Below are 7,626 nucleotides of genomic sequence, written 5' to 3'. Positions count from 1 at the left end.
CGTTCTTACTCAATCATGTTGTCGCTTTGAAGGTATCATGGTTGTCATCCCTAGCCTAAGCAATGTGTAACTGTAATTTAAATTTCAAATTTCCTGAGTGACGGGTTTTTTGACACACTGGTCAACTCCACCTTAGCGAATCACATGACTTTGACATAATCAGTAAATACCAGCGAAACATATCTTTATAAGTAAAGAATTGTCGCATAAAAATAAAATACACGGGAAATGGTAAAGTTCACGAAGTCTAGTCTGACTAATCATTTTACAACCAAAAAAAAGTCCAAGCAAAAGGGGGGCGTACGCCCTCTACGACCCTCTGGATCCGCCACTGAGTCAATATATATATATTTGTATGGAAAATGCATCTCCTTGTATGTTTTTTGTTTATTTTTTGCTTCGTTTTTGCTTGTTTTTTTTTTAATTTGCATTCACAAATTTTGGTCGACTCGATGCGATTAAACTGATTGAGTATATTGAATTGTGTCAATTGTTGAAAGGTCACCGCAAAATTATGTGTACCAAGGATTAAAATTTTGTATAATAAGACTTACGGTCGTGACTATACTATACAAATCATTGCCTGTACGTGTCTTTAAAATGGGATTGCAAATTCCGTATAAATGAAAGGGGATGTTATTTTAGTATGTGTTACTGGTAAAATTACCATTTCCGGTGTAAACAACAACGTGTTAGAAATCGACTGGCCTTGTACTTTCACTTCTTGTCAAAGGATTTAAATTGAGATAAAGTGCGAATAGAAAATTCTGCGGAACAATTCATTCTAAAATGGTTTATTTAAGTAAGAAAATATTATGCTTTGCATTGTTCATGGCTGTATTAACTGAATATAACCGCTGTGTTACCGGGATATTTATAAAGCTTCCTTGGTTATATAAAATTAAAACTGAACAGCTAAATTATGGAGTGGCAGTTTCCGATGTTGACAATGACGGCGACCTTGAATGGATAGTTGCTGGATTTTCTGGCTCGAATTTTGTTCTAAAATACAATAAAAAATCTGGATATTTAGAGAATATTGCGCAAAAAAATACACCTTATAAAAACTTAATGGACCCAAAGGGACAGGCAATCGGTGTTTGCGCGTGTGACATTGACGGTGACGGGCGAGAGGAAATTTACTTTCTGAACACCAATAAAGCATATTCGGGAATGTCAAGTTATAGTGACAAATTATTTAAATGGAGAAATGGGCAATACGAGGATATATTATTGGATAGTGTTAACACAAACTTACAGGCTAAAAATTATGCAGGTAGATCCGTTGCGTGCGTGGATAGATTTGGGAGCGGGAAATATTCAATAGCAGTGGCTACATATTCACATGGCGGGAAAGGAAATTTTGCTTTACTTGAAGTGGATGAGTTTAATCCCTTGACTGATCGGGAGAGCGGGGTACTAGTAATACGAAATATAGCAGAGGAGACTGGTATATCAAAATCAACAGGTGGGCGTGGTCTTGTCGTTGGTCCTATATTAAATGATATCGGTTTGTCCGATATTTTCTTTGCGAACGAAGGAAATGAATGGATCGGCAATCCTGGTGATAATTTTCTGTTCAAAAACCTGGGACATGGGACTTTTGTCGATATTGCACCAGAATCTGGGATTCTTGACGGAAAGGAAAATGGACGCGGTATTGCATTGGCCGATTTGAACAATGATGGTCTTCTTGATATTGTAAACGGAAACTGGGAGGGCAACCATCGAATATTCTTACAATCTAAAAGTAAAAATGGAGAAAGATATTTCAGAAACGTAGCTTCAGCTTTTTTTGAACAACCATCACCAATAAGAACTGTTTTAGCTGCAGATTTCGACAATGATATGCAGACTGATATTTTTATGAATAATATTTTGACAGGAAGCCAACCACAACCAAATTATCTGTATGGTGTAAAAGTCTTGTTGGACTCGAATATTACTATTGTTGAACGAGACATTGGCGAAGCCTCTGAAAAGGAGGGATATGGAACAGGCGCAGCCTACACAGATATGGATGGAGATGGCGTTTTAGATCTCCTAATATCACATGGCGAAAGCAACAAACAACCTCTGGCAGTTTACACAGCAAAAAAGGAGAAAACCCTTCATAATAACTGGCTGCGGGTTAAACCGTTGACAAGGTACGGTGCTCCAGCACGAGGAGCGCTCGTGTCACTCAATATAGACTCAGGTGTCCGCTCAACACAGGTAATCGATGGCGGATCTGGTTACCTGTGTCAGATGGAACCAGTTGCACATTTTGGTCTTGGTAAGCATAAAGCAGTTACCGTTGAAGTATTATGGACAGATGGCGAAAAAGTATCGAAAAAATTAAATAATAATGAAATTAATAAATTAATCATCATACAACACCCAGTTCTTGAAAACATTTACGAAGAAACCGATATCGCAAAAGACAATTCTAAATTTAATGTAACAGTCTCAACAATAGTGAAGGAAGAACTGTGAAAGTCTTGGGAGTCATTTTTCTCATTTAAAAGACTTGCTTCATCCGATTCCACATTTACTTATTAATGAACCAAGTTCTTCACTATTTATTCATTCATCGGATTCCACATGTAGATTTAACTTAATTACTTAATAATGAAACAAGCTCTTTACTATTTATTCATTACAAATGGCATGTGCTGAATTTGTTGTTTTGTTATTAAAAAAAGTAATAGTACTGGTGATATTTCGATTCCCCCCAAAATAGGGCTAGGTCAGAAATTAAAGCGAAACCGACCCAAACAAAAATAACAACCCCTATCGCAAAAATCAAACATAAAAAAACACAATATAAACTAAATTAAAACAATATTTACGGATAGTTATATTCTTTGGTAATCATATCTTCTTATGTGTATAAGATAGAACCTTTGAACACAAGAAAGCAATTGTGTAAAACTATCGTCTCCAAACTGTACTGTTTGCCGATGTTGTGTTAACTTAAAATTGTGCTAAATATAATTTACAAGCAAGTCAAAATAAGGAAAGATGTTATGATTGACAATGAGACAACTGTACACAAAAATCAATTGAATTGCAATTATAGACAACCGTTGCGGTCTTGCCTTCAACAAAGAGAAAAACGCATACCCTATATAATCGACTATAAAAGTCCGCCACATGAGAAGTACAGAAAACAATTGAATAATGGACTTCTGATTTTACTGAATGCTATTTTTTTTCAAATTTGCTTTTATCTAATGTTGAATTGCAATACTCATGATAACTAGTCACTAATAGACAGACCAGGGAAATTATTTGAAGAAAATACAAATTTGACGCGATATTGTAAGCGTTTTGCTATTTTTTCTCTCAGTTCAATCAAGCAATACATGTATACGTAGTGCTGCCTTTCTCCTCTATGTTGCCGTATTATTATAGGCATTCAAAATAAATTTAAAATAAGCAGTGACATATTTTTTAGAAAACTTGTACATTTAATTCGTGTTGCGGCGACTTTATACATGGATATATTTATAAGATTGATTTACAAATGTATTGATGGAGGTCAGTTTCTATGGATGGAGGAAGCCGGAGAAAACCACCGATCTTCGATAGAAAAACTGACAATCCTAGTCAATTAAGTAGCACGGACGAGTCGGGTTCGAACTCACAACCTCTCTGTTGACTGGCTAGTGATAACAGTAGTAAAATTTCTTAGAACACTTGACAACCGATGCCCCTCATAGAAATATGAAGATATGGTACGATTGCCAATGAGACAACCATTTATCCAATCACAATTTTTAAAAGTAAACCATCATAGGTCAAAGAACGGACTTAAAACACAGAGACTTAACTCACACCGAACAACAAGCTATTAAGAGCCACACAAAGACTAGTGTAAAACCATTCAAACAGTGTTAAAACATACGGTCTTAACTATATAAAAAAAAAAACAGATGCTACGCAGGGCGCAGGTTTATACGAACCCTGAACAGTTGGGGCTAACTTGGTCACAATATTCAAGCTTGATACTGTCTGAATTTGGATTGTGATTTTTTTTTACATAATACGGGTTTTTGTCACAAAATTAATGTGATCAAAGATCTAACAAATCTATTGAATTGAAGATTTCTTTTTGAAACTTTTCAAAATTTGAAATTTGAAAAATGTTGAAAAAAAAGGAACCCCTTTAAAAAAAAAATGGTAAACAAAATACCCCCCCCCCAACTTTTTGAAACCCCCCTTGGAGCAATAACCCTTAAACTAAATCCCATGCTTTCTTTTGTAGTAATGAACCTTGTAGTAAAATTTTAGAGAGATCAATAAACACTTAAACACAAGTTATTGTCATGATTGTTTGGAAGCTAGAAACATGCTTCTTTTTTGGCCCTTTTAAGGCCCCTAATTCCTACATTAGGCAATTAACCCAAAACTTAATCCCAGCCTCCCCTTTGTTATATGGTACGTTGTGGTACAATTTCAGAGAGATTCATACAATTACACACAAGATATTGTCTGGAAACTAGAAAATGCTTTTTTTTTTTGCTCTAAATTTCTAAACTTTGGCCCCTTTACCCCGAAAAAGATCTAAACCGACTACTTGTGGTTTTAAACATTGCAGTATAATTTCAGAGCAATTGCAGTGGCGGATCCAGGCGGAGGGTTCCGCGGGTTGGAACCCCCCTTTTTTTTGGACGATCAATGCATTTGAATGGGGACATATAGTTGGAACCCCCCTTTTTAAAATGGCTGGATCCGTCCCTGAATTGAAATACTTGTACACAAATTATTATCCTGAAACTAGATAAACGGTTGTTTTGGGCCCCTAATTCCTAAACGGTTGAGACCATCATCCCTAAAATTGATCCCAACCTTCCTTTAGTGGTATTGAACCTTCTGAAAAAAATTCATAAAGATCTATTCACTTAAAGTAAATTTATTATCCGGAAACCAATGTGTCTTCGGACGACGCAGACGACGACGACATCATACCATTATACGATCCCAATTTTTTTTTGGGTGGTATAAAAACAAGAAACGAGAAACAGTTATGAACCACATCAACACACAGGTGCAACGAATGCAGCGGGTTTAAAAGTTTTAATCGGTACCAACCTTCACCCTTACATGAAACAATCGTGTAACATTACAATATTGAAAGACCCACTATAAAATATCAATTGGAATGGCTTAGCTAAATCAAAAGACATATTAACACAACTAACATTCACTGAACGAATAAATTTTAAATATGTCAAAATGTAAATACAAAATCAATAAAATAAGGGAAACCAGTCCGACACCTTGAATGGAATAATGTACACAGGTAAATGAAAATGAAAATGAACTTTAACATGTGTCTGAACGTCAACAATGGTCTAAACATCAACAAGTGTCTGAACATCAACATGTGTCTGAACATCAACACGTGCCTGAACATCTACATGTGCCTGAACATCAACACGTGCCTGCACATCAAAATGTATCTGAACACCAACAAGAGTCTGAACAACAACATGTGCCTGAACATCAACATGTGTCTGAAAACCAACAAGCGTCTTAACATCAACATGCGTGAACATCAACAAGTGTCTGAACATCAACATGTGCCTGAACATCAATACGTGCCTGAACAACAACATGTGTCAACAAAAAAGAAGTCTGAACATCAACATGTGCGTGGACATCAACACGTGCCTGATCATCAACATGTAACTGAACACCAACAAGAGTCTGAACATCAACATGTGTGAACATCAACAAGTGTCTGAACATCAACATGTGTCTGAACATCAACAAGTGTCTGAACATCAACAAGTGTCTGAACATCAACAAATGTCTGAACATCAACATGTGTCTGAACATCAACAAGTGTCTGAACATCAACAAATGTCTGAACATCAACATGTGTCTGAACATCAACATGTGTGAACATCAACATGTGTCTGAACATCAACAAGTGTCTGAACATCAACAAATGTCTGAACATCAACCAGTGTCTTAACACCAACAAGAGTCTGCACATCAACATGTGTGAACATCAACAAGTGTCTGAACATCAATAAGTGTCTGAACATCAAAGAATGTCTGAACATCAACATGTGTCTGAACATCAATAAGTGTCTGAACATCAAAAAATGTCCGAACATCAACAAGTGTCTGAACATCAACATGTGTGAACATCAACAAGCGCCCGACTATCAACAAGTGTCTGGACATCCACTTTGTCTGAATATCAACAAGTCTCTGAACATCCAGTGTGTCTGAACATCAACGAGAGTCTGACAATCAACATGTGCCTGAACATCAACAAGTTATGGACGTCCAGTGTGTCTGAACATCAACTAGAGTCTGATAATAAACATGTGCCTGAACATCATCATGTGCCTGAACATCAACAATTGTCTGAACATAAACAAGTGTCTGAACATCAACAAATGTCTGAACTTCAATAAGAGTCTAAACATCAACATGTGTCTGAAAATCAACGTGTGCCTAAACATCATCATGTGTCTGAACATAAACATGGGTCTAAACATCAACAAGTTTCTGATCATAAACAAGGGTCTGAACATCAACACGTGTCTGAACATCAACACGTGTCTGAACATCAACATGTGTCTATAAACATCAACATGTGTCTGAACATCAACATCTGAACATAACAAGTGTCTGAACATCAACATGTGCCTGAACATCAACATGTGTCTGAACATCAACACATAATTCATAACTGTACTTCAGTGAATTTCAATTCAAATATTTTAATAAATAAATTGCTTCACTGACTGCAGATGGATACGTCTGCAGAGGTCCAACTCTGAATAGTTGGGTCTAAAATTGAAAATTTTCATGCTTGATACAGGTCTGAATTTTGGATTGTATTTAAATATTTGACACATAATAAGTTTTTGACACAGAATAACTGTATTCAAAGAACACAGAATTGGTTATAGGATTAGAATTTATACTTAATTTGTTTGCTTTTGTGCAATTTACTGTGCTGTTGCCAATTGACTCTCCCCCCCAAAAAAATGGACCTCCTTTTTTTTTACTTTTGTGCAATACACTGCGAATTGATCCCCCTCCCCAAATAAATTTTATTTTTAAGTTCACCCTTTTATCGCAAAAAATTCACGTTTTGCCTATTACTGTAAATTAAAAAATTATTGTGAAAATGCTTCAGAGTTGAAGAAATTTTCCTTTAATTTCTAAAATCTGAAATGAAAAAAAATTGCCCCCCCCCCCCCCCTAATTCCTATTCCAATAATTTCCCTCAAGAAATGGTCATAATCTAGCTTCAAATTTTCAATGGAGTTACATGTATTACCATAACTTCCTATTTAAATACATAAAAAACGACACATAAGGATATTTCTTAATCAGCATTTTTTTAAATATTAACTTCTAAAATTAAATTGACAGCTTATCATCACAAGACAATACAACATTAATGTATACATAATTTAATAGCAGTGTAAGGGAGGTAATCCAAACTCATAGTTTGTACTTTTTTTTAATTGTCCAGGACACCTTTGTCTTTCACCCTAATTCGATTTGAGCCATAACCCCACCCCTAAAGCCAATTCTAACCATCCCTTTGTGGTATGGAACCTTGTTATATAATTTCAGAGAGATCCATAAAATATTGTCTGGAAACTAAAA

General features: G+C 35.7%; 1 pseudogene; it reads left to right on the top strand.

Moving 5' to 3' along the window:
- Window positions 1-683: 683 nt before the first annotated feature.
- Window positions 684-2,692, top strand: LOC143055491 (cartilage acidic protein 1 pseudogene; annotated as a pseudogene).
- The last annotated feature ends 4,934 nt before the right edge of the window (window positions 2,693-7,626 follow it).

Source organism: Mytilus galloprovincialis, chromosome 12 (genome assembly GCF_965363235.1).
Source record: "Mytilus galloprovincialis chromosome 12, xbMytGall1.hap1.1, whole genome shotgun sequence".
NCBI classification, from domain to species: Eukaryota; Metazoa; Mollusca; class Bivalvia; order Mytilida; family Mytilidae; genus Mytilus; species Mytilus galloprovincialis.
This window is presented reverse-complemented; position numbering and strand designations above follow the sequence as displayed.